General features: G+C 42.8%; 1 long non-coding RNA gene across 1 annotated transcript; it reads left to right on the top strand.

The window, feature by feature from the left end:
- Nucleotides 1-12,930: 12,930 nt before the first annotated feature.
- Nucleotides 12,931-18,937, top strand: LOC140695798 (uncharacterized). The gene is made up of 3 exons (XR_012071615.1): nucleotides 12,931-13,678; nucleotides 14,289-14,426; nucleotides 17,800-18,937. It is a non-coding gene; the product is annotated as an uncharacterized lncRNA (long non-coding RNA).
- Nucleotides 18,938-25,200: the final 6,263 nt, after the last annotated feature.

Below are 25,200 nucleotides of genomic sequence, written 5' to 3' on the forward strand. Positions count from 1 at the left end.
TCACTGTGCTGTCCAGTGTGGTAACTACTGGCCATATGTGGCTATTTACAATGAATTTGAAATTAATTTAAAAAGTGAAATTAAATGTTTGGTTCTTTAGTCACACTAGCCACATTTCAAGGGCTCAAAAGCCACATCTGGCTAGTGGCTGCCATATTGGGTATACAGATGGAACGTTCCCATCGCTGCAAAAAGTGTTGTTGGATGGTACTGAGTCCCAAAGCCTGAAGGCAGATGGACTGCCCAGTGGATACTCTACACATGTGGGAAGTTGTCAGTCCCTGGAAGGTGGGCACCTTCCTGTTAAAAGAGACAAACAATGAAAAGTGACGTTCTGCGTGAGGATGCGGGGGTGGTAAGTCAATGCCAAAGTGGAGGCAGGAAATTCAAAGCTGAACGATCCTGGGCTGGATGGTAGATCCTAGTCCATATGCCATAAGCAAAGCCGGGGCTAAGAAATGAGTGATGCCAAAGTCTGTGGGGGCAAGAGAGACTAAAAGAGAAAACATGCAAGAGCAGTTGTGACATGGAGGTGATCTAGAATTCTCAAGGAGTGCTGTCTTCATGTATTGCTGCTGTGAAAAATTGCTGCAAACTTTCTCACTTAAAACACAAAGTTAACGTTTCAGTTCTGGAGGTCAGAAGTTTCACCGGGCTAGAATGAAGTTGTTTCTTCTGGAACCTAATTTGGACTCTAGTTTAGAATGCCTAGAAGAACAAATTGACACTGATCCTTCAAACAGTTTTGAATACTGTTTCTTACTTTTGAGTAAAGTCTTGGGCACATGTCAGCTTGACATCATATTCTCCAGCTAATGTCTGGAGTGTATTATTGCATATTACCAACTCAGTAGAACGAGAGCCTTGGCAGACCTCAATAGTTTCATCCTACCTCTGTCCGGAAGAGAGCTGGGACAGTCCCCACTGACACAGGCTTCTCAGAGGATGACGAGAAATCTTCTCCAGGTCATGGGAAGCCATCAGATGACTGAAAACTAAAAAAGTTTCCCACTGTAGCATGACCAAAGAGATCTGTCCTGCCACACACCCCTGGTACCATTAAGATAGACTGCATCAGCCAACACACTCGTCTCTACTTTGTGCTGTGGTCGAATGGATATTACAGAAGTTGAAGACAGGTACTTAATGTCAGGAGCAGTGCTTGGAGATGTGGATGTCCCAAATACTTCTGGGAAGCCCAGAAACTCCTCAGCACCTTGTATTTTGTTTAAGTTTATAGACAACTGCATACTGGTCAAAACAAACGCATCTCTCCACTGCCAGTATCCCCTCTCCCCTCCCCTCCATTCCTCTGCCGCTTGTCCCCAATGGTACCCATTTCTCCTTCCTCTTCTCTTTGTCCTCCCCTTTTTTCCCTTTGCCCAGCACACTGACAATCAAAGAACACCTTAGAAGTTCTGAAGGCTGAGACATTATATCAAATAATTTTCACAGAGAACTGTTTTCAAGTGACTCTTCAAGGTGGGTCATGGTGTGCTTTGTACAATCAGAGCACGTTTATAAAAAATTTGTTTTTTGTTAAAGTGTAGTTGATTTACAATGTTAGTTTCAGGTGTACAGCAAAGCAATTCAGTTATACACATACATACATATATATTTTCTTTTCAATGTCTTTTCCATTATATTCTATTACATTCAATTTCCACAAGAATTGAAATTGAATTGAATCTAGTTCCCTGTGCTAAATAGTAGGTCCTTGTTGTTTATCTATTTTATATACAGTAGCGTGTATATACACTAGTCTATCCTTCCCTCACCCTTTCCCCTTTGGTAACCATCGATTATTTTCTATGTGAGAGCATATTTTTAACTCAAGTATATAAGGTAACATGTCTCATCTCACATTTTATCCTTACAGGACTGTGCATAAAAATGCAAGGGAGAGCACAGAGATTAGGAGGCTCAGTGTTGGTACATCCCTGTTCTGAAATAATTCACTGCTATAATAAATAGGGCAAAACAGTGGAGCTAGCTGGTGAGGTTTGTGCCGGGTTAGAAATCAGATGCCTTTAACTGTCCACACACTCCAGTGCTTCTAACACCAAATGATGTGGCCGAGAAAGGGTCCCCTCGTTCAGGCCAGCTTGAGACTTTCTAAAGCAGTCAGGAGCCTGCCTTTGTCCCCCTCCTGCAGAACCTGGGCACGTATAGACACTGCATGGAACTCACCTCAGAGAACGCTGCAAAGGGGGCTCTAACACCTTCAGGCACGTATTTGGTTATCTTTCTTGATCCACAGGTCAGATAATATGATTTGCGAACTCCGAGGGACATGAGAAGAAAAATTGGGGGAAATGCAGAGATGGGTTTGTCAGGGGAAATGAGTAGTCTTTGAACGTCCCAAGTGGGAGAAACACCGCGTGTTCTGAGTGTGTGCGGCAAGCCCTGCTAACAAGGGGGGGGAGGTGTACACTGCGGGGATCTTTCTAGAAAGTGTCAACCTTCCCCATTGTCCCTGGGGAAATCTTTTCTAGTACTTCTCACCTCCTGAGCAATTTAAGAACAACATACTCATTTAATGATTTATAACGTGAGGACCTGGTGACACTGTGAATGAAGTGTCTTGAGGGGAAGAAGATAATGTTTTTCAAGTACTTTGACTAATACGTTCAGACTCGGTTCAGACGGGTCTGTGTGATTTGTGAGTTCCCACCGTGGAGTTCACAAAGGCGTCTCTGTTTTGCAGGCAGCACAGAGGGACGAGAGGGATGGGAGGAGGACCTGTGCAGAGAGCACATCATCTTGTTTCCTAAAGACAGATGTTCTCAACGGGGAGAAAAGAAGTCATTGTGTTGGGTCCACCTGTTGTGTGGTTGGCAGCCGGAGCCCCCACAGCACATGCCAGGGCAAGCAGATGCAGTTTGACTGCACCGGTGGGTTTGGGTATTTTTGGTGGGGGGCGAGGGGGCGAAAAGAGTGTTTATAGTTTCTGACCACTAAGATAGATGTCCTGTCTTGACTCAGTTCACCCTAAAAGGTAGAAAAATACGTTTATTGCTTCTGTGTTCTCGGACTTGTTTAAGACCTAGAGCAGCAGGATCATCCACCTTCCTGGGGCAGGGAGAAGCTGCTTTCTTCTCAGCCTTCGGATTTTAGCCTAAGTCTTCTGCAAGACTCTTTCTCTGATCCCCAACAAGCTAAGCCCCTCCCCTGAGCCCCATGTGAATTTCAGTCGCAGCTCTTCCTGCGTCACAGACGAGAGGCATCACAGACGAGGGGTCTAGTGTCAGGCTGAGAAGGACAGACTCAGAGATGAGCTTCCTGGGCTGAAATCCCAGCTCTCCCATGATCTCTGCAACTTTTGAGAAAGCTACTGAATTCTTTTGTGTTTTAATTTTTTTCATATGTAGAATGAGGATATTAATTGCTTCCACCTCATGGCAAAAGTACAATGATGATGCAGGGTAAACAGACATAAAGAACTTAGTGCCTCACATATGGAGGCCTTATGTAAATATTCACTATTACTATTCATAATATATGCTTATTTGTTTAGTTTTTCTCTTTCCTGCAAACTGTGAGCTCCATTAGGGCGAAGGTGATATACCCATATAATTTTGTTTTCATGTTGAATGAAAGGGAAGACAAGACACCAATCTTCTATTAGAGAAAGATAATGTTACATTAGAATCCCTGCCTCACACCATATACAAAGATCAAGCATTAAAAACCTCTATGTGAAAAATTTAGCAATCATAAAATTTTGGAAACTACATTATGACCTCAGGATTAAGGAAGGATTTCTCAAGCAATAAAGAAGTACTTATAAAATAAAAGAAATGATAAATTGCATTAAAATTGCAAGTAATAAAAACCATTAGAAATACAAGGGAAAAATTTGTTTTCTTGGAGAAGATATTTACAACCACATAGCTAATAGAGAATAAGTATTGACATAAAAAGGAAACCTAAGTGGTTAACAAACAGAAGTTTAGTGCCATTAGTTACTAGAGAAATACAAATTAATATCCCAATAAATAATGTTTCTTGTCCATCAATTGGCAAGACCTAAAATCTCTGACAAGACCAAATGTTGAAAGTATATGGAGAAATGGGGTTTTTATGCCCTGTTAATGGGAATGTAAATTTATACAAGTATTTTGGGAAATCATTTAGAAATAATGAGCATGGGGTTAATTACTGTGGCTTCCCTCTGGAGAGGATGGGAGGAGCAGGGCACTGGGAAAAAGTCATACTCTGTAAACTTGAATATATTTGAAATATATTTTTAAATATTTAAAAATAAATATGACATAATATTAAGGTTTGTTAAATTGAATCATTGGGGATGGCAATTCATTTTATTATTTTCTATTCTCATTTCTCTATGTGAAATACTTTTGTTACTAAAACAGCTAAAAAAAATTAAATATGAAGGAGAGAGAGGCTTTGGAGATGGTCTGGTGCAGGGGTCTTAAAATTCTGATGCACAGTCAGGCACCTGCAGGGCTGCTAAATGTCAGATCACAGGGACACACCCCAGAGTCTCCGATGTGGCAGGTGATGGGTGGGGCCCGGGAATCTACATTCCTTACAAGTTCCCAGGAAATACTCGTGCTGCTTACCCACTTTGAGAGCTACTGATCTAGCGCAACTCTTTCATTTTCTCAATAAGGACCTCATGATCAGAAGACAGGAGTCACTTTATTTTTTCCCTCCAAAAAATCCTAGTAGGGTTCCTGCTGTGTGCCAGGCACAGCTCCAGTCCAGGTGATAGGAGATCTTAGCAAGATAGACACACTGTCTGCTCTCCTGCAGATTTTGCTCAGTTGGAGGGGAAGGAGGAAACTGTGATCAAAAAGCAAACAGCCCCTAAGGGAGTCCGTGGTCTTCTGTTGCTGCTGCTACAGCTAGAGCTAGACTCTGGATTGGAACCCTGGCAGCAAAGGAATCTTGGAATTGTAATTTCCTGCCCCTGGAATTCAGAGCAAAGCTTAGAAAGACAGGAGTGGTGATGGATACCAACAGAGAATGCTTGGCATACTCCCAGCTTCTTTTTTTCTCTCCTACACTCCATATCCAAACACATTAGGGAATTCTTGAAAGTCTTACTTCAAAATATAAGTAGAGTAGGATCATTTCTTACCACTTTCTTTTGTTGGTACTCTGATGTGAATCTGGCTTTTCCTTCATATGGATTATTACAGTAGCTTCCTAACTCCTCTCATTCCATTTCCACTTGCTCCCTACAGTCTATCCTCAACACAATGGCCAGAGTGAAACTTTTCAATGTAAATTAGATCATACCCTTTCTCTTCTCAAAACTCTGCAATGGATTCCCATTTTATTAAAAGCCAAAGTTCTTACCAACATGATCTGAGCCACCATTAGCTCTGACCTCATTGTCACTGTCATTTACTGTGATCTGGCTAGACTGGCCTCCTTGCTGTTCTTCAGACTTTCTAATCCACTCTCACCTCAGGGCCTTTGCACTGGCCATCTTCCATTTGAAACTGTATTTCCTGGGATATTCACATAGTTAACTCCTACATGTCCTTAAGTCTTTGCTTTCCTTACTCAGGGAAGCTCACTCTGACCATCCTATTTACTATTTACTATTGTATCTCATTCTTACTACCTCTTAGCCTTGTAGGACATCTGGTTCTGCCCCCAAAGTTGGTAAGACATTTGGTCCACACCAAAATGTCATAGATATTTGGTTATTTTCAAAATATCTATAAGACATTTGGTCCTGTCCAAAACCATTTGGCCTGAACCAAATATGCTCATAGACATTTTGGATACAACCAAATATCAAGGACTTTCGGCATGGACCAAATGTTTTATGGATGTCTTGGACAGGACCAGATGCCTGCTAACCCCTCTCAGTACTTATGACCTCTCTTGCCTTGTTCTACTGTTGCTTTTTTAAAATTTTAAGTAGTACTTACATCTTCTAACATACTCTATGATTTACTAACGTATTATATTTCTTGTTTATTGGTTATCTACCCCTACTAGTCTATAACATCCATGGGGAGAGAGATCTTTATTTATTCTGTACACTGATCTATCCCAAGCATCTAACCTAGTGACCGCCACATAGTGGGTGCTCAATGAATGTTTGTTGAGTGACTATGTGAACTGTTGGTAGACTGGGACAGTAATCCATGCTGGAGACATGGAGAACAAATGGCCTACAGGTTTTCAGAAATGTTTGTTCCTATCCTGTTGTTATATAAGTGAAACTGAAAACCTCCTAGTAGGGACTTCTGTGAGGAGCTATAGCAACTGGGATGGACACATGGTCAATATCTGAGATGACAGAAATATTTTATATCTTGATATGGGTGGTATTCAGAAGAAAATTCATTGGGTTGTACACTTAAGATTTGTATATTTCAAAATATTTAAGGCTTCAATGAATGAAAATGAAACCTATGTGAAATTGAGGAACACTATGAGGGCTTCCCTATGAAGAGTTCTCATGTTGTCATATTATGGGAGACGGACGTGGGAGACTTTCTAAACCTATGCAGGGAGGGAGATAAAAATTCTTGACCACAGCATCTCTTCTTTTTTAGTAGCTTTGGCATTTAAGACCTGATTGTATTTTTTCTTTTCTCCCAACCCCAAGTAAAACTAAGTTGCTTCTCAGTCATTGAATTGTATTTTGTTTTGGAGTGTTTCACTTTGGCTAAATGAGATGCGTGCATGCCTGCGTGGACATGTGTGTGTGTATAGGAGCAGCCACACTTGTTCGTATAGTACGGAGAGCAAGCAGGCCAGTTATTTTATGCTACTGTCATTTCCCTGGCCTTGAAATAAATGAGTTTATTTAGATTTCTAGAAATGAAACTGCCTATTTGACATCTTATAGCTGTTTGGGGTCCTTTGGGATTTGAGCTTTTTACAAATGTTTGCCCTGTATGTGAAAACTTCAGGGAGGAGCAGAGCATAAATAAAGTTTGAAAAAAGTGAAACATAACTAAATGCTAGATTTTATTTTATTTTATTTTTCTAAATGCTAGGTTTTAAGTTAACGTCCATCTATTTCTGGAAATCCTTTAAGTTCTCCATCGGCCTTATCTGCAAAATTTCCTATATTTAAAAACAATTCTTCTTTTTCTATTTCTTTTAACCCACTCAGTGTAAAAATAAAAAAAAGAATATCGAGTTATGGCCGCTGCATTTTTCCATTGTTCAACAGTGTTGCACAAAACTCCATAAAAGCTTTTCATTCTTGAAGATCATTTTCAGCTTTCTTATCTGTAGAATCAGACACTGTCAGTGCTGGGAAAGCAACTCCAGAGTGAGAAATGATCAAGCAGTGACTTGGCGATTCTTCTTACACCCTGTTTGGTACCTGGAGAATGTTGTTAATGCGGCAAGGAATCCGTTTCTCGGCTGAATATGCGCTTGAAATATGCTTTAATTAAAACACGATCATGATACGGGTTAGGTTTCCCTTTCTGGAGGAAAAATCATGTGCTGTTTTCTTCGTCTGCTTTTGAGAATATTGTGTTAGTCAAATAGGGGGCAGTGTGCCTGGGAAAACTTGGACGTGCTTCTGGCGCATCACTCTGCCTCAACCTCCTCTGAATTTGACCCATTTATGAATAAAAATAAATCCTACTTCTCTCTTGATAATTCATGACAGCCTCCCCAGAGTCTTGATTAGCGAGGGAGCAGGAGGAATTCTCTATTTCCTTCGTAGGGAAACGAAGTCCACGCCATCTCTGCCTTCCTGGGTCTGTTTCCAGCCCACGTAGCTATGATTCTCATGCAGAACTGGTTCGGAAAAAGGCTGTTGTCTTCTTTCACCTCCTAGTTCGCCAAAGGAGAAAAGAGAGAGACAAAAGGAAATCCAGCATCTTATTATCCAAAGGCTGTTCTTTCTTCACTGCTTAATTTTGAGGCACCCCACTAGTCCTTATGTTTACTGACTGAGCTCACCTATTTAAAATAAAAATCCCTTCACAGAAATGGTTCTGTACCATACAGGTAGTGAAAGAGACTGTGCGTCTCCCAGGTAGTTCTAGAAAATTGTTGCCTGGAGGGCGGGAAACATTCACAACTTTTCTGGGGTCCAGGGGCGGGTCCTCCCCAGGGCAGTGAATTACCGCCCAGGTCCGTGGAAGAAACGCCCCGTGGGCAGAGATGCTCAGGCTGCTGATGTTTTTAAACGCTTTTGTGGCGGGAAGATGATTTGCACGTGTTTGGCAAATAAAAGCTCTGTGTAGCTCCTTGTCACTTTCGAAGTCAACTTTCGCCTCCTGAAACGTGCGTGTTTACGAGAACGGAAAAGCTTTACGTGGCCCGATGCTCTCGAAGAGCTCCGTGATGCTCTGTGTGCAAAGGTTGAACCGAAGGACTGAGAAGCGAAGTCTTATGTTCTGTAGTCACGATTCGTTGGGGACCCAGAAAAGTGGGGTTAAATCCAGAGGAAAGCAGGTAGAGAGCCTCTTAAAGGTGAATTTACTTGATCTCACCATTTTGGTTGCCTTTGGGCGGGTCCCTGCGCAGGCATTTTTGCAGCTGGCCGGTCGGGGCGGGTGGGAGGGCCGATGGCTCCTGCGTGTGCTCCCCCAGCCTGGAAAAGCTTGGAAATCTGGAAGCAGACCCGTGAGAAAAAACAGCCCTTTTAAGTAGGTTCAGGCCCAAAGTGAATGTGTTCAATCAATTATTAAACACAAGACGGTGGAAATTAACTGAGTAGAGATTACTCAGGCAACCAAAGTCCTGGGTTAGAGCTGAAGAATCTACTACAAACTCCCACCAGTAAATCACAGATAAGTTAGATAATTGGGTCATTTAAAAACACTGATCCCACAGACCAATACTATAAATGAAAAATATTTAGAAAGCTAATTCTTTCATTTTAGAAAAAAGGGCACTGGGTCAGTCACTGAAGCTTTCCTACCATACAGTTTCCCAGGTCTTCTGGTGACAGAGCTGAGACCAGTACTCGGGTCTCCCCGACTCCCGTTGGAGGGCTCTGCCCCCATCAGTCATTTGACCCAAACTTCACACAAAGCCCTGCAAAGAGAATTCTTGATACCCAGAACCCAGCATCTCTGATGATGCCTGTCCTTATCCAAGTCCGTTTTCCCTTCACCTTGACCTTCAGGAGACCTTTGTAACCTCTTTTCTCCTTCAAATATTTCTTTAAAATTGGGGGGTTGTTGGGAGTAGAGAGGTAAGGAGAAAAGAATTCAGAGCATTTTAGAGCTGGTAGGGAGCTGGAAGGGGACATTCATTTGTTTTCTGGCCTCTTTTATAGATGAGCAAAAAAAAAAAAAGGACTGTTTCTAGAAAGACCTTTCAAATGTGGACTCTGATTTAGTCAGGTCTGGGGTAGGGCCTGAGATGCTGCATTTCTACCAAGCTCCAGGGTAGTTCTGATCCACAGAGCACGCTTTTGAATTTGAAGGGAGTGGATCCAGGGGCTAGCTTCAGGTTATACCCTAGTTAATGGTTGCTCCAGTGACCGTAGTGAATATCAGTTCATTTCAGATGGTTCAGACCCATGCAACTTTAAGCCACCTTCTGAACCTCTGAGTTATATTTTTCTCATCTATAAAAAATACAGTTTTATGGGATTCATGACTCTTCCAGCTAGCCAGTGAGGATAGGAGAGTCTTCATACAGAACTATATTCACAAAGTAAAGCAGTATAGAGGAAAAATATTGAATTGGGAGCCAGGAGCCCCTGGGTGATCCAGCTACGTGACCAAAGTAAGCACTTTAAGCTTAGTTTCCGTCCCTGAAATGAGAGGTTGGCCTGGATCGTGTTTTAAGATCCCTTCTTTTTTTAGACAGCGTTCTTCTGAGCACACAGGAAAATGCAGTAAGAGTTAGTACTTGCCATGTGCCAGGCAGTATTTTTAAAAGCTTTACATAAAGTATTATTTAATTGTTACCGCAATCCTGTGTTATCATCCCTACTTGACAGATGAAGATGCTGAAGGCTGGAGAGTCTCAAGGTGATGCTCTTATAAGTGGCAGAGCTGAGACCTAGGTAATACAGCTATAGCCCGTGCTCTCTCTGACCCAGGTGACAGACTTCCTAGTCATAGGTCACCTTCAAGTGTATTATTAGAGCCAACTAGCTATCTTGTGAGTCGTCACAATCAACATCGTCACCTCCATCTTACAGGAGGTGAGAAAACCGAGATTCACATAAGTAGCAAACAGAGAAGCCAGGATTTAAGTGGAGTCTGATGGCAAAGGATGTGCAAAGCTCCCTCCTATAGTGTCTCTGACCCTCAAACCTGCAGCTCTACCTACGAACATCAAACTCACACTGAGATGTGGGAAAGCTCGGTCTCCGCTGGTGAGCCTGGCAGAGATGGCGTCCACCAAGTATTTCTAACGGTTGGTGGCTGGTATGAAAAATTAAGCATAACTTGATTTTCTAAATTGATTTATCATCCACTAAACTTGCTATAGGTGTTTGTTAAATGTACTAATATAGATGTAGCTACTTGGGGGTTTTCCTATGTAGAAAACCTATGTATTTCATTTAATAATAATAAAAGTTTTGGGGTTTTTTTTACTTCTAAAAAAAAAAAGATCCACCACTTGGAATATAGTGTTCCTAGTTTAAATAAGTATAATGATTTGGAATTGTGATGTCTTTATTTATGGCCTATATTAATGGTCTATTTCATGCCAAGTTCTTGAGCAAAAACAAAGTTCCATAATTATGCACACTTCTGTGGGAAAATTCGTCCAGCTCTTTCAAGAACATAAGGGGTGAGGGGAAGATGATGGCATTTGTAGGCTTGTAACATTCCAGTGACTGAGAGTATTCTGACATTATACATTTTAGTCCTGTCACCCAAGTTGAATAACCTAATCTTTGGATGTGATCCTATGGGATCATCACAGGTCCCTTAACTGTCAATTATTCCAGTGTTAACCTGCAGTCACTGTGTGCTCTGGGGGGGTCACAGCACACAGACATCTTTGACTATCTCATGAGGTGAGGACTCCCACAATTAACTTGTTTCTTCAAAAAAAGGAAAATCAATATTTGGACATCTAAGACACTTTCCTGCCTCGTAGAGAATTATGTAACCATCCAAGAATGGCTGGATATCCTTTACCTTTCCTAATGATATGTTCCACGTGTATAACAGACAGCATCTTTACAAGAGACATATTTCAGTCAATTTCGTTTTGTCCTAACAGGAGCCTGGAGAAGCGGGTTACCTCCCACCCCCTACTTCTGTAAAGGAGGAGTCAAGGCTCCCAGCAACCAGGGGTCACTTGCGTTGCGACCCCATCAAGACTACAGTTCAGGCCCCTTGGTTTCTTGTCCTGCGCTTTCTTCACTCGACCAAGTCCATGATTCTAACGTCCTACAAATGTCCTGTGAAAACGTCCACATGAAATATGTGCTCTTTTCTAAGTCTGTTTACTTCTGACCCTGTGGAAAGATTTGAGAGACATTAGTAACTTCTTTTTTTATTTTCTCAAGTCCCTGTGAAGAAATGACTGTATCTGCAGTGCTTCTTTTCTGGGCTCTGGAAGGAATCCAGAGCTGTCACTGTGTTTTCCATTTGGCACATTTTCAAGAATCTCGTTGCTGTTTCCTGGAGGTCACCCTGCAGAGCTCCATCGAGTGCCTCTGACAGGTTGGCCGAGGCAAGAAGTCAGGCATCCTGGAGCCTTGAAACAGACAGAAAAGGTGGGTCAGGTGTGCAGGTGCACCCTGCTTTGTGCAGCTCACTCTGAGACAAGGGATGAGCCCCCAGAGAGACTGCTTTTCAAAAGCAGATAACGCCCTCTGATTTGTCATGGAACTTCAAAATAGTAAATGAACCTAGTGAATTTTTAAAATAGAATTCAACTTCAGAAAAAAAACATTCAGCTTGACTTCTTTAAACAGTCATTCATCACAGGTTTGAAAGACAGCACTAAAAAGAAACAAGGAAACTTCCAGAAGAAGGCTGATGACGAGTGAGCCTCTGTATCCCAGAATTTGAATTGTCCCATGTCCCCAAGAACTTGCAGTTCTTAGGAGCCCAGCCAGAAAAGACCAAGGAGGTACCAGGAGTCCCAGCTTTGCAGAAGCTTCATGAAATCGATACTTCCAAAGAAATTTGCAATGGAGGCTGTTGCCTACGATCTTTCTGAAGCAAGTCAAGGAAGTGAAACTTTAGAAGGCAATTAATGGGTGAAGTCTGAATATTCTGAGGATGATTCAACCACTGTTACCCCATTTTTAAAGAGCACCTGCAGTCCTCATAATCCTCCCAAGTTTAAGTTGATCAAAGTGGAAAAGAAGAGGAGACAGCCTTGCCTGGGCATTTTTACTTAGAAGAGCCTAAGTTTGAAGCAATTTTTGTATGCGAAGCGTGTTCCTGATAAGTTGAGCAGGTGCTTGCTCCCTCCTGTCTCTCTCCTTTCTTTTGTATTTTTTTAAAATTATTTATTTATTTTTGGCAGGGAAGATAATTAAGTTGACTCATTTATTTATCTTTAGAGGAGGCACTGGGGATTGAACCCAAGACCTTGTATATGCTGAGCATGCGCTCTACCACTTGAGCTGTACCCTCCCCTACCTCCTTTCTTTTATATGTTAACAACCATTTGAAGGGCTTTGGAAGAGCCTGTTATTTAAGGATTCCTCTGAGCAATCCCAGAACTCTGAAGCTGGAAGGGAATCTAGCGACCCCTCTGTGCCTTTCACAAGTGTGGAAAACCCAAGAGCCAGGACTTAGAACCGCTGTGCGCCCTGTGCTCATGTGCTGGGCGGACAGAGCCCAGTCTCCCGGGTGCTGGCGCCTCTTTCCTGCTCCTCCCCTCCCTTCTGCCCTCAGGAAGAGCTTGGTCTTCAGAATCTCTCTGTGTAAGAGCGAGCCCCCTAGGAGAACATCCGGGTACTTAGCCGACTCCCAGTGCAGGTGTCCAGGTGACCAGGAAGTTCCCTTCCGTGTGCCTGTTCCACTAGCACAATGACACCTTTCCCATGGCTGTCCTCACAAATTACCACCAACTCGGTGGCTTAAGACAATAGAAATTTATTCTGTCCCAGTTGGAAGGGCCAGAAGACCAGAATCAAGGTGTCGGCAGAGTCGTGCTCCCTCCACTAACTCTGAAGGGGATCTTTCCTTGGTTCTTCCCCTTCTGATGGTTCCAGGAGTTCCTTGATCTCTGCTTCCCTGCTCACATGGCCTTCCCCTCGCTGACTGTGTAGTTCTCTTTTTCCTCCCTCACAGGCACACCTGTCATTGGGTTTAGGGCCAGCCCATCCAATCCAAGATGATTTTCTCCCCTCCAGATCCAGATGCTGAATTACCTCAGCAAAGATCCTTTTTCTAAAGAAGATCCCAGTCCCAGTTTCCAGGAGTTAGGACGTGAGACTGTCTTTTTGAGGAGGAGGGGCACCGTCCAACCCACTACAGTACTCTTGTAAATAAACTCTCAGAAATAGCCCTGAATCCTCAGTATAAACACAATGCACTCCGTATTTGTGTTTCCCAGGGCAAGTTTCTTGCACCGAGTCTTGAAGAGTTATTTTCTACATGAGATTCACGGTTTTGAAAATTTGGTATAGCAAAGCTAAGCAGTGAGCATCCTTTTTGGCTTTGTTTTGTTCTGTTTTTGTTTCTTTGCTTGTTTACATGTGAGATTTCTCAGAACCTTTAAGAAGCTGATGCACGTCGTGGCTTTTCAGAAATGGGATGCAATGCATGGCATTTCCCAGGTGAGTATGGTTTTGAACTCTTTGTCTGGGTTTTCCAGAAAGCAGGACTTAAGACAAGGCTTAACTGCAAGCTTTCCACTGGGGATGATTATCCAGGGACACAGAGCGAAGGACAGGGCGCATCACAGACAGATGAAAAGCGGTGTCAAGTGGGTACTGGATCTGGCTACCTCTGAGGCTGTTGGTGGCCCGATCCCATGAGACAGCTCAAAGAGCTGGAGGAAATGGATCTGGGGTCTTTCTACTGGGGAGGACGAGGGGGCAACAGTTCTCCACTGGCTTCCATCACCATGAGTCAAAGTTTCCCTTCCCCACCTGTGCAGCCTCTGCAAGTCTCAGTGCCTAGCAGGTCCTCACCACATCCCCTGCCTTTGTGCAAATGCAGCATCGGCACCTGCAGGAAATGGGTCAGTGCCTGCACAGGAGCAATCACACCATAGCTTGAGAGACAGCAGAGGTCGAGAGAATCTGAAACTGTGCTTGAGGGGTGTCTGATACGCTCCTGGAGCCGTTAATTGGAGAACATTCCATTAAACAAGGGCTTCATGGAAGGCTCTCTGAGAAACCAGTTTCAGTGTTCAATTGCTCTGATGTGTTCTTTCATTTACAGACGCACTGGAAAGCACGTTCCTGGAGCTGATTTAATTTGAACTTCATTTGTGTTCATATCTGCTGACTGCATGCTCTGAAAACGAGAAGATTTCTTAAGGTGTGGAATACTTCCATTCTGGCTCATTCAGCCAATATGGTAAATATCATCTTACCAATAGAGAAGGGCGAAAAAATACCCCAGCAGTTTCTTATCTAGCCCAATAGGAGGGAGAAAGAAAAAAGAGGAAGCGAAAGAAAGAGCATTGCCCAGTATAAATTTTGGGACAGTTACATTAAACAAAAGGATCAGAAAATGGAAATGTATTCCTTTGAAATGACTGTAATCAGCAGAATGTTGAGGCTGAGAGGAAAGTAATGATGGAGAACAAGGCAGGCGAGAGTGTTCATTTTCTCTGACGATGAGGGGTATACAGTCACATTTTGGAAGAGGAAGGTCAAATACTGCAGAAGGGCTGATTTTCAAGAAACCCACTCTGCTTGCCGGAGTCCGTTTTATGGATAGGTGGTCAGCGTGAAGTGAGCCTGTGTCCTCTCCCCGGCAGCACACAGCTAGCATGTCAACCAGACAAAGCCAGGAAGGTAAGAATTAGCGGGAAACCCCAAGACGGCAATGTTGGTTCAATCTGGCGTTGGTGTTGCCATCAATGAAACAAGCTGGAATCATGGGCGTAGGGAGGGAGGAGGCAGAATGGGCTGGCGGAGGATGGGGCAAAGTTGCAGTGGGCCAATTGTGGGGAAAAGTCTGTCCTTTTTAAGATTCCAGAATTTTTTTTTTCTCCAGTCGAGGATTTAGCCCAGGAGCTCCTGCATGCTAAGCACATGCTCTGCCACTGAGCTATTACCCTCCCCTACCAGAAATGTTCTTTAAAAGCAACAGAACTTGGGTTTTGCAGCCAGTTGACTTAAACTGAATTTCTGGATCCTTTGCTTGTGAGCTGTGTAGCTTTGTTATGGTCATTTAGCTTCTCTGGCTCAGTTTTCTCATCTGTAAAATGGAGAGAATAACGTTACGTCATTTAGTGGCAAATAACTGAACACCCTACTCATCCTAGTTTAAACAATGCCTTCCTCCAGGCAAGAAGGCTCTAGGCATTCCTCCAAACATGTAGCAGAATAATGGGTGAGAAAAAGTCATAGGTGAGGCTCAAAAACCACAGAAATATATCTAAAGATCACAAATGGAAAAATAACACAAAGTGCTTCAGGCTCAGAAAAAAGCAATGTTGGCCAGGAGTTTTTGGCCTGGACAGCATTACTACATGCAAAAAAGAAAAAAAAAAAAAAAGGAAGTAGAGGCCAGGCCAATGTCTGGGCCTGGGTAGGATTCAATGCTACAAATCTATAAGACTAGAGAAGAAAGACATGGTAAAGGTGTAGCCTTTTGACCAGGATCTGAGTCAATTCACCTTCACTCAGTGGCTAAACTCATGGTATGGGACAATGGAACCAGGGCCTCAGGGGGTTAGGGAGAGAAAATACAGAAGTAATAAAATTGTATGCTTCTAACAACACAGCCTCAAAATACAAAAAGCAAAAACTGGTATATTTATAAAGAAAACTTGACTAATCTCCCAGAACTCACTGGAATGTTTTAATGTATATAAAAAATGATTTATTGAGCAGACGTCAAATTGATAAGAATATAGAAAATATGAACAGGGCAATAAAAACTTTGTTCTAATAAATGTAGTGACAATCCTACAAACCCCAAATGAAGAATATATGCTATTTTCAAGTATATAGAGGGTATTTATTAAAAATTTACTATGCACAGGTCACAAAGGAATTGTCTGTACATTTCAAATGATAAATGTCATATGAATAATGATTTTCTAATTAAAAGCAATTAAAGTAGAAATGAACAAAAAGAATAAAAAACAGATGTATACTGGGAATCTTAGAAGTGTGCTGCCAAATAATTCATGGGTGTATGAGTTTCTTATAGCTGCTATAACAAATTACCACAAACTTGGTGGCATAACACAATAAAGATATAGTTTCTCACAGTTCTGGAGGCCAGAAATCTGAAATTAGTATCACTGGGCTGAAATCAAAGTGTTGCCAGGGTCATGCTTCTTCTGGAAACTCTAGGGGAAAATTTGTTCCTTGAATCTTCCAGTTTCTGGTAGTTCTGGACATTCCCAGAATGTTAGGATCCTAACAGACACTTTTGGGAGAGAGTGCTAATAGACCGGTGTTGAATATGTCATCACGGTTATTTAACAAACTATGTGTCCCATCCTTCCTTCTACATAAAAGTGGTCCACGTGCAAGTTGGTGTTTTTGGATAGGACTTCCAGGAAAGATTTTTAAAAGGGTCTCACTCAACTGGGAGGCAAGCACCCTTCTCCCTTTTCCCGTATCCTTTGTCTTTCTGTTCAGAATTTGAATGTGATGTTTGAAGCACCAGCAGCCATTTTGTGACCATGAATCAACCTTGAAAGTGTAAGCCAGATGCTAAGAGTAGTGAGCGGAAACATGGAAAGTGCAGAAAGATAGGATAACTGCGTAACCACCTTTGTATGGCTGGGTCATGTACCCGTGGACATTTTTATGTGAGAGAAAAACACACCTCTATCATTTTTAAGCCACTGTCATTTTCGGTTTATATTGCTAGTAGCTGAACTTCATCTTAACTGGTATAACGCCTGATAAATGTTTACAATTAAAGCAAAGAAGTGTAATTTTCAGAATAACTTATTCAACACAGGCAGCCTAAACTGAAGGTAGCAACCATCAGGCTGCAGGCTGAATCCAAAACCAAGTCAGGTTTTTTTTTTTTCTTTTAAGATGCATTAATTGCCAACATCAGAAAGCTGAGCGATTTCATATAAACATTTGGATTTCTTCTTTAAAATTTAGATGGTTTATCAACATTGGGCCACACTCCTACCTGGTTTCAGTGGCTGAGTGATGGTTGCCCCCTTGGAATGGGGCCAGGGGTCTTTATTTCAGCAAGATCTCCGCTCACTTGGCTTCTCTCACTTAAGGGAGCCGCCTAGCCTCTCCAGGCAATTAAGTGTGTGGTTTCGAATCTGAGCTAATGACAACTTCCAGGCTAGAATTTTAGCCTTACTTTTGCAGGTTGTTTAAACCGCGTTTCTCAAAGGCATCCTGTATCATTACGTGAAGCCGGGCAGTGGGCACTCCTCCCATTACGCAGGGAAAGGGCTAGGATTATATTTGATAAAACTCTTTCTGGTGCTCACATTGTCACATCCAATGTGTGGGGGATTCTGATTGTGAACCAGAATCCCCCAGGAATCTTTTTTTTTTAAATGCAGCTCCCAAGCTCCATCAGAGAATTTCTGAACCAAAATTCCCTGGGGTGGGTCTAAGAATCTAAGGGGTCTGTGAACCTGCCGACAAGGGTCTGACAACAATGGGGCCACCTGGTTCCCAGCTGACCTCCAGGGTATCACAACCAGCAGTGCCAAAGCCCCGGGACTATTGGCCATCGGGACTATTCCTGAATGATCTAGCTAGCCTTCATCTGTCTGTCTATCAAGTTCTTTCTCCTAGAAAAATCAAGAGGAAGAGAAGAAGTGGAAAAAGAAGAGAAAGAGGAGAGGAGGATGAAAAATAGCCTCCTCCCTCCTTTTGAGAACAAACAAGCAGCAGGAGGTAATCAACCAGGTGGGGAGGAGACACTCAACCGGGTCACGGAAGAGCTGTCAGAAGCCCCTTTGATGGTTAGACCAAGAGGAGGAAAAACATGCGGAACACAAGCAACCGTCCCCAACCGCTGAAGCCCTGAAGTCAGCAGAGGCTCCTCTCGGATCCTTTGCACAGGTGTTTGTTGAGTGCCTCACATGGGTGATGGGATAGATCAGTGAACAGCAGCGCTACTCTGTCCATGTCTGGCTCAGGGCCCCAGGGACAGACTGATGACAGTCTCACTGACAGGTAAACTTGTGGTGTCCGAGGGGGAGAAACTTACTCTCTAAGAATCTGAGATTCTATCGATGCTAACTGTATCTAATCTGAGAAAAATGATGCCCTCACTGCACTGCAGTCTGAACTGCCTGATGGTGCTTCGAAAGGGTAGACAAACAAACAAACAAAGCAACTATACTTAAAGAGACTGTATTTAAGACATCGGGATACTGGCAGAAAGGGTACGAAGTGTGTGAATACTCAATACAAGAACTATTAGAGCACCCGGATGTTGAAGACAAAAATCACAGTTACGTGTGATCCATCTAGCACATTCCTACAGTGAACACGAGAGAAACAGCGAATCAGAAAGGGTAGAAACTCCATTTAAGGTCAAAAGTGGCAAAGAGAACATATTTTAGGATGAAAAACAAATATCCAGTTTTTCTGTGCATCTTTGCACGACTTACTATTTCAGCCCCAGTGGGAAACTTTTAAACCACTTATGTGGGGATCTTTGGTCAGTAATGAACTTTATGTTCACAAGGGAAATCTTTTTTTCCCAACCTGATGTTTTATGGCCCAAGTCATAACTCATTTATTTTTTTCTACCAATGTTCGTTTCAAAAGCATGTGGGATTCGATCTGTGTTTCCTTAAAATACAGGACCGCCACAAAATCTAGAATTTTTAATTTCTCCTTAACAATCTGACATGAAAACAAAATGCCTAAAAAGTTTGACCTTGTACAAGGGCAACGTCATTTGAGTTATGGGGGAGGAAAAAAAAAATAAAGAACTGAAACACGGCAAAGAAAAAAATTGTCCTCTGCAGTCTCATTTTTTTTTTTTCAAAGTGCTGAAAGTCCCAAACAGTGTGATGATTTAGCTACCAGCTTTCTCCCCAACCAAAATGTCTCTTCTAGCTTGGAATCAAATCTGAGGAGTTTTAAAGGAGATCATTCTCTCTCTGTCTCTATCTCTGTGTGTGTGTGTGTGTGTGTGTGTGTGTGTGTGTCTGTGTCTGTGTCTGTGTGTGTGTGTACTTGAGGGGTCTAAGAATTCTGCCATCAATGACTAGTCAGTGGCACTCCTCTTAAGACTAAGTTTTGCGGGGTGATCTTGCCTTTCTGGTACCACCTGTACCCGGGCTCAGCGCCTCACCTGAACAAAGACGGTCCATCAGCTTTGGGATGGGTCCAGACTCTCCATCAGTTCCAATGGCTCACTTGAGTCCTTGCTTCTTCGTGGTCGTATTGAGTTTCCCCACACAAGAGACAGGTAGTACAAACCAGAGAAGAAAGGATTCTTTATGTGAGCTCTGAATTTTCCCTTATTTCAGACTTAATGGGAAGCCAAAGCCCCGGGCCACGTAGTTCATTGTAGCCAGAAAGAGATTTTTTTTCCCCTTGTTCCTGCAAGCAACAAGACAATGCTTGTCATTTCAATAAATCACTCATTTTCTCTTCTCAGAGAGGAAATAGATCTTAAAGTGTTATGTCTTTCAGGTCCCCCAGACAGAAGCGAGACCTGGGAAGAAAGGAACCTATTTTGGGAGGCTCCCATGAACTCTCTGGGATCACGAGCACTGTTTAGGAAATGATCGCTCCCTGGATGGTAGCCAGAGGCACAGCTCCCAAAGGGTCCAAGAGCTTCCAAGGGTGGAAGCTGGGGCGATGAGGACCCGAGGGAATGTGATGACGTGCATCTGGGGAGACTGAGTCACGTGGGGGTCAGAGCATGTGACACGCCAGCCAGGGGAACGGGATGCGTTTTGGGGCCAGAATTTGAACTTTTGGTACTTGGTTTCTACAGGCACGATCTCTGCTCAGTCCACTGTAATAAGAAAGGGAGCGACGTGTCCGTCAGTTCTTTGTTGGTACCTAGTGTATACTTCCCCGGGCACTGGGATTTAGATTTCGATTCAGAAGATTAAAAAGAAATATTTAAGAGTGTGGTGTCAAAATCTTTCAGAAGATTTCTTCCATGATGGAAGCTGCTTCCCTATGATGAGAAAATGCCATCTCTGAGGAGCTCTGGGAACCTCTGCAGGGTTGGCCCCGGGCCCTGACAATGCTGAGCAGAGCAGGACACACAGAGAAAAAAGTGTGTGCTCACTCTTTAGCAGGAGCCAGGGTGCACCCTCCACACTGTTTTCCACAACGGCTGCACTGAACTGCATTCCCACCAGCAGTGTAGGAGGGTTCCCTTTGCTCCACAGAATCTCCAGCATTTATCATTTGTGGACTTTTGAATGAGGGCCATTCTGACTGGTGTGAGGTGATACCTCATTGTAGGGATTTGCATTTTTCTGATAATTAGCGATATTGAGCATCTCTTCATGTGCCTGTTGGTCATTTGTATGTCTTCATTGGAGAAATGTTTGTTTAGGCCTTCTGCCCATTTTTGGACTGGGTTTTTTTTTGTTGTTGTTGTTATTGAGTTGTATGAACTATTAACTACCTGGAGTTGGTGTATAAATACCCCAGCTCCCCTGTCCCTCGGAGGGTGTTCTGTACTGGCTCCTAGAGTTTCCCCAGTGGGATTAAGCTCCAGGGGCCCCCAGTGGAAGCTGATGTAATAACACACTCTCTGTACTTCCCTTTCCTGTGTTTATCCCCTGCTCCTCTGTCAGTGTATCCTGGTTACAGCTCCCAAACAAACTGCTTGCCCTTGGATTTTTATCTCAGTGTCATCTTCTGGAGGGACCCAGAGTAAAGAACATATATTCTGGGCACTGAAACGTTGACACGAACCATCAGGTAATGGCCATGCCACCCAGATTCCCTTGTCCAACAACACCTGACACAGTTCTGCATGGTCTTCATAAGGACCTGAGTTATGTGGCTTTGCTGAGTACAAGCTGTAGATTTTGCAGTGATGACTGTCATCATTTTACTAGAGTCTAGCTCAGCATAAACATGTAAACAAGAAGATAATTCTGTGGGGGCAGGGAGATCAAAATGAGAGCTGCTTTTTGTGAAGCAGTTGGAGAGAAGGACCAGGAGGTGAAGAGCATCATCTTAGCACTTGCCCCGGGCAGGTGCGGATTCTTTCTCCTCTCACCTTGTCCTGGAAGGTCCTCCTCTTCCGGGTATCTCTTAGGTACTTGCCCTGCTCTGGGGTTTCATTCCTTGTTTCAGGAATGAAACCTCATCACTCCCCGTGGCAGTTCTTGGTGTTACCAGCCGCAGTGGCCCGCACTTGATGGAAAACACACTGACTACCTCATTTAATAATACTATTCATTGATGCTCTTTATGAAGACCTAGGAGCCGTGTTTTTCAAGGATTATTTTTAAACCTCACAATGCCCTGTGAGGTTATGACTTGCATGTTCGCCCACTCCCCGCCCCTCCCAAAGCCACCGCTGGGAAGGTGGGGTTCTTACGGAGGACAATGGAGAGTCCTTGAGCCGTTGCTCAGAAGTAAGTGAGTGACGTGATGAAGGAGCCAGGAAGAAATCCATCCCTTAGAGGCAGACACTAATTTACCAGTCGCCAATGTCATTCAGAGCATCCTCACAATAAATGCAACAGAGGAGGTAACATGGGTGGTGACCGGAGACAAAAAGCAATTGTATCTTTTCAGAAAAAGATGTGGTTATTTCATGGATGACAATCAACCAGTGGTCACTGATGATGATGGTGATATTGATAATTACCAATTTCTGAGTATCCACCACACTAGATAGTCTTACATTGTCTCTAACCCGTGCTTCCTCCAACACCAACCAATGGTGTTTCTTTCCTCCTTCCTACCTCCTTCTTCCAATTTCTCTCTTTCTCCCTCCCCCTTTCTCTCCTTCGTTTCTCCTGTCCTCTTTCCTTCCTTTCTCTCCTTTTCTTTCCTTCCTTTCTCTCCTTTTCTTTTCTTTCTTTCCTTTCTTTCTTTCTTTTCTCCTTTCTTTCTTTCTTTCTTTCTTTCTTTCTTTCTTTCTTTCTTTCTTTCTTCCTTCCTTCCTTCCTTCCTTCCTTCCTTCCTTCCTTCCTTCCTTCCTTCCTTCCTTTCTTTCTTTCTTTCTTTCTTTCTTTCTTTCTTTCTTTCTTTCTTTCTTTCTTTCTTTCTTTCTTTCTTTCCCTCTCTCTCTCTCCCCCTCCCTCCCTCCCTTCCTTCCTTTCACAGCTGAGACTACCAAGACTCTGGGAGATTCAGTTATCTGATCAAGCTCTCAGTTACACTATTAACAGAGCTGTCATTTGAGCCCAGATTTGTCTGATTCCAAAACCCATACTCTCCCTTGTATTCGTGGGAAGATACAAAGCTTCAAACATATATATATATATTTGCACAGATGTCTGAAAAATGCTTTTAAGAAGACCGACATCTAAGCATGGGCTTGTCTAAAATAGAAAGGTAGAGAAATTCTTTAATAGTTAAGTATGAAAACCCAAATCACTGGCATTTCTGCATTTGAAGTTATAGGTAATGAATCACAATAGTCATTGAGAACTGACTGAAACAACTAACTGGATGGACATTTTCCCTTTCTTTACTGCTTATAAATTCGCCCACTCATTAAATATTTATTGAGCAGATACTGTGTGTGAGGTCTCTTATAATGATTGTTCGTTGTCTTGCATCTGGAATACTCTGAGTTGAACCTCTAACAATGCATTTGAAAAAGAAGTAGTCATTTCTGAAATAATTATAGCTTTAAAAGTATACGATAGCCACGTGAGAAGCACTTGGCTGTGAATTTTGTATCCTTTGCCATCACGGAATTGACTAGGAGGCCCAACTCAGGACTGCACAAATATGGATCAGTTTTAAAGATTCCTAAAAATAGACTTACCCTATGATCCAGCAATCCTACTCCTGGGCATATAACCAGAGAGAACTCTAATTTGAAAAGATACATGCACCCCAATGTTCATAGCAGCACTATTTACAATAGCCAAGACATGGAAGCAACCTAAATGTCCACTGACAGATGACTAGATAAAGAAGCTGTGGTATATTTATACAATAGAATACAACTTAGCCATAAAAAAGAATAAAACAATGCCATTTGCAGCAACATGGATGGACCTGGAGCTTGTCATTCTAAATGAAGTAAGCCAGAAAGAGAAAGATACCATATGATATCGCTCCTATGTGCAATCTAAAAAGAAGGAAAAAAAAGGACACAAATGAACTTATTTATAAATAACAAAAGCAGACTCACAGACTTAGAAAACAAACTTATGGTTCCAAGGGGGAAGGAGGATTGGAAGGGATAAACTGGGAGTTCGAGATTTGCAGATACTAACTACTATATATAAAATAGATGAGCGACAAGTTTCTACTGTATAGCACAGGGAGCTATATTCAATGTCTTGTAGTGACCTACAATGAAAAAGAATCAGAAAACAAGCATATGCATGGACGTGTATGACTGAAGCATGATGCTGCCCACCAGAAATTGACACAACATTGTAAACTGATCACACTTCGATAAGAAAAAGAAAAGTTTCCAGTTACTAGTCTCCATTTTTCTTTATTGAGCCCCCATCTGCTAGGCAGCCGGGAAACTGGATAGCTCAGAGATAGGCTGTCACTTTTCCGTCATTTATGTTGCAAAACTTAGTCCAGGGCAGTTTAAATTCTGAGCCTCAGAGCTTCCTTCCAATGAGCATGGATGAGACTCGGGAGCAGCTCTTAGGCCCTGCGTGTGGCAGAGAAGGGTAAGGGCCTCTCTCTCCCTCTCTTTCCCTCCCTCCGTCTGAGACTTCCTCGTCTCCCACTGGCCCCCCCGAGACAGCAGAGAGTGTCTGTTTCTCTTCCTCGTGTTCTGGGGACCTCCCCTTCCTCCCTACCCTTTAATTTGTTTGTTTCAAGCAGTACCTGGATCTCCTTCCTAAAACTCTGGGCCTCTAGGCGGAATGGTAGGATGGCTTGCAGGGGAGGAAAACACATAAACAAAACAGAGCAGACCACGCAGAAAGAAAATTCATTGGAAGGTATTTCAAAACCACAATACCCATTACACTTATTTTTTCCACATCTTGCCCCGTCCCCTTGAATTTAAGGAGCCTGTCTGTGTTTTTCAAACCCCTTCTCCCCTAGCACAGTGCCTAGCTTCCAGCAGGCCCTCAATGAACGCTTGTGGAATGAATGAAATACCAGCATGGCCCCGGGTTTCGATGGAAATGCAGGATGAGGGGAGAAAGGTACATGAACAGGGCAGAGCTTCCTCCTTCAGTTAAAAAGCACTGAGTACCAACGATGCACCTGGATGACCGCTCCGGTTCAGTAAGACATTGAAGAATCAGGAAGGTTTTTATTTTGGGTCCTGGGTTGCTCATACATTAGTGGGAAAGACAATATAATAAATCATAATTTCCTTTTTTTTTTCTTTTTAAGATTGCCCAAATCCTAGCCTAGAGACAAGATGTTACGATGTTATAGTAAAGATAAAGAGATGGATACATGCAGGTAGAGTTTTTGTGAGCCAGACTAGAAATTTCATCAGTAACCTGGGGAGGCAGGGAGGACACCAAGTCCTCGGGCACAGGACAGGTGAAGAAGCCACGAATGGTGTCGTCTTCAGCATCAACACGTGAGGAACTAACGTGGCATGTAGTTTTCTTCACCTGGAAAGTTCTACCTAGTAGCTGATGGGTGTCAATTTGCAAGGTTGCTAACAAGTTATTCAACGCTCTGTGAACATTTAGAAACATTGCTAAAGACAGAATATAATTTTTTCACTATGGGGTAATGAATGGTAGTAATTCTGATTGGACTAAGTTGATTTTTCAGAGGGTTAAAGTTGAAATTAGTGAAATCAAGTAATTCTGCTTCGATGCTCTGCTCACTGTCTATTCCAGGTGACATTCTGTTAGGGAGGGAATAGTGGAGTAACTCAAAGAGCTGTTGCTTGACCAAATTCTACATCTCATCTCACGGGAACTGGAATGAAAGTTTTCCATCTGACTGAAGACTTAGACTCTAAATGGCTTCTCTTCTTGAAAACACAGCAACAAATGGAAGTCAAAGAAAAGGTAGGTGTCAGCACGTAAGAAAGGATCCTTGGACCAATGATGCTCCACAAAGTC

This window comes from Vicugna pacos, chromosome 4 (genome assembly GCF_048564905.1).
Source record: "Vicugna pacos chromosome 4, VicPac4, whole genome shotgun sequence".
NCBI classification, from domain to species: domain Eukaryota; kingdom Metazoa; phylum Chordata; class Mammalia; order Artiodactyla; family Camelidae; genus Vicugna; species Vicugna pacos.